The sequence below is a fragment of the Triticum urartu genome, chromosome 3 (genome assembly GCF_003073215.2).
Source record: "Triticum urartu cultivar G1812 chromosome 3, Tu2.1, whole genome shotgun sequence".
Classification (NCBI taxonomy): Eukaryota; Viridiplantae; Streptophyta; class Magnoliopsida; order Poales; family Poaceae; genus Triticum; species Triticum urartu.
Genome location: NC_053024.1, coordinates 125,824,603 through 125,827,341, shown reverse-complemented (window position 1 = coordinate 125,827,341; position 2,739 = coordinate 125,824,603). Strand labels below are relative to the sequence as shown.

Below are 2,739 nucleotides of genomic sequence, written 5' to 3'. Positions count from 1 at the left end.
AAAAAACTAAAAAAAGGACCCGATCTGTCGATGTAGCTAGTTTTAAAGAACTCGCTTTGCCTATTCACCACTAACACTAATCAGTCGCAGTGACTAGCTACCTGGTGCTGCCATAGCAGGATCGTGAGTTTGAATCGTAGCCTTCGCTCATCATTTTTCTGATTTTTTACACCACTCAGCTCATGCGTGGGCCAGCGATTTTTTACACCGCTCGAAGTTCACGCATGGGCCAGCCCAATCGTAGGACTGTCCTGTGCGAAGACATGACATTCTATTTTGCCGCAGAATGCAGCAGATAGGAGATCCCATGTAATTGTAGGACTGAGATCCCATGCCTTCTCAGAGGCGGGTCACGGTGTGCCTTGCGCCTCGTCCAAATCAATTCTATGGCTGGCAGCAGTTCACACCCAGTCAAAGTGATTCAACACAGGGAAAAATTACGCGGGCGGCCAGACACATCGCGCGGGCCGCGGAAAACTGCGTGGGCTGGGGCATCGGCCGCCGCCCCCCGCCGCCACCGCTCTCCGGCCGTCCCCGCCGACGCTCTCCGGCCGCCCCCGTTTCCGCTCTCCGGTCGTTGCCGCCGCACCCGCCGCCGCTCTCCTGCAGCCCCCCGCCGCCGCAGGAAACAGAGGGGATCGAGCTCCGGCCACGACCACTGTACAAAACGGCGTCGGCAGGTTCCTCCATCGCCACTCCGGGCTCCTCCACCCCGCCCCCTCCGACGGGCTCCAACGGCTCTCTCCGTCCATTCCCTCGCCCCCGCACTGGCCATCGAGCTCTAGGTCGACTCCAACAGGTAGCCGTTTGTGCTATTTAGCTGAATTTTTTTTCGTATTGTGTGAAATTGAATGATGTGTGTACTGTCCCATTTGACAGAATTGTTGCTGATTGGGCTGCGTGGTTGTGCAATTTGACAAGATTTGAGTGTTGTGCATTTGCAAGTGTTGTGCAATGGGTGAAATTGATAAGGGAATACCTCAAGTTGGTATGAGGTTCAGAAATGCAGATGAAGCTTGGGTGTTTTGCGTAGCATATGGGGGCCGTGCAGGGTTTGATGTGAGGAAGAGAAACAAACATGTAAGCAAGTTTGATGGTGAAGTGACTTCATGCGGATTTGTTTGTTCCAATGAGGGTCTTCGGAAAAAAAAAGATAACATTGGGCCATGTGCCAAAGCGTATTAGAGCTGAAACAAGAACAGATTGCAAAGCCCGGATGACTATAGCATTGGATCGAGTGGCAAAAAATTATGAAGTCACAGATATTGTGCTAGAACACAATCATTACCTTCAATTGCCACAAACTTGTCACTTGATGGCATCACAAAGGAAGATTTCCGAAGTACAAGCTTTTGAAATAGAAGCCGCTGATGATTCTGGAATCATGCCAAAAGCTGCACATGAGCTTGCTTGTCGTCAAGTTGGTGGACCACTTAACCTCGGCTACACTTGTGTTGACCAAAAGAATCATTTGCGAAGCAAGCGGCAGAGAGAGTTAGCTTTTGGACAGGCTGGTAGTATGTTGAAGTACTTCCATGAAAAAATCATTGAGAATCCATCTTTCTAATATGCTTTGCAGTTGGACTGTGAAGAGCATATAACCAACATATTTTGGGCTGGTGCAAAAATGGTTCTTGAATATGTACACTTTGGCGATGTTGTCACATTCGATACCACTTTTGGCACAAACAAAGAATATAGGCCATTTGGTGTTTTTCTTGGACTGAATCAGTTTAGAGAAACCACCATTTTTGGTGCTGCATTACTAGTTGATGAAACATGTCTCATTTACATGTCTTTTTGAGACTTTTCTAGCTGCACATAATGGGAGGCAACCTAGAACTATTTATACGGATCAAGATGCAGCAATGGGGAAAGCTATAGGAAAAGTCTTCACGGAATCATATCATGGATTGTGCACCTTTCATATAATGCAAAATGCTGTCAAGCATTTATCTCCATTGAAGGGTGAAGAAAAAGACGAAGAGAAAGAGAAATGTGACGCCCTCGATTCAATCGTACACTAATCATACATGCAGATGTGTACGATTAAGATCAAGGACTCACGGGAAGATATCACAACACGACTCTAGACACAAATTAAAATAATGCAAGCTTTATATTACAAGCCAGGGGCCTCGAGGGCTCGAATACACCAGAGTCAGCGGAAGCAACAATATCTTAGTACAGATATAAGTTAGACAAGTTTGCCTTAAGAAGGCTAGCACAAAAGCAACATCGATCGAAAAAGCAAGGCCTCCTGCCTGGGAGCCTCCTAACTACTCCAAGTCGTCAGCGGCCGTCACGTAGTAGTAGGCACCCTCGTGGTAGCAGTAGTCTTCAGTGGTGTCTTCTGGCTCCTGGACTCCGTCATCTGGTCGCAACAATCGGGTAAAGGGGGAAAGAGGTAGCAAAGCAACCGTGAGTACTCATCCAAAGTACTCGCAAGACTTACATCAGATCTAAACTAAGTATGCATCTGTATCAAAGGAAATGGGTTGTATCTGTGGACTAAACTGCAGAATGCCAGAATAGAGGAAGGGCTTAGTCCTATCGATGACTAGCATCTTCTGGAAACCACCATCTTGCAGCAACAAGAGGGAGTAGAATAGCATAAAGTAAAGTAGCAGTAGTGTTATCAACCTCGGCCAGAGATCCTTTCTCGACTCCCAGCGAGAAAGCAATCCCAGAGCCATACTATCCATTCATCATATCCATTTCTCATATCCATCCATTTCT

General features: G+C 47.2%; 1 long non-coding RNA gene across 1 annotated transcript; it reads left to right on the top strand.

Annotated features, from left to right (window-relative positions):
- Nucleotides 1-405: 405 nt before the first annotated feature.
- Nucleotides 406-2,053, top strand: LOC125548160. The gene is made up of 2 exons (XR_007300910.1): nt 406-799; nt 880-2,053. It is a non-coding gene; the product is annotated as an uncharacterized LOC125548160 (long non-coding RNA).
- The last annotated feature ends 686 nt before the right edge of the window (nt 2,054-2,739 follow it).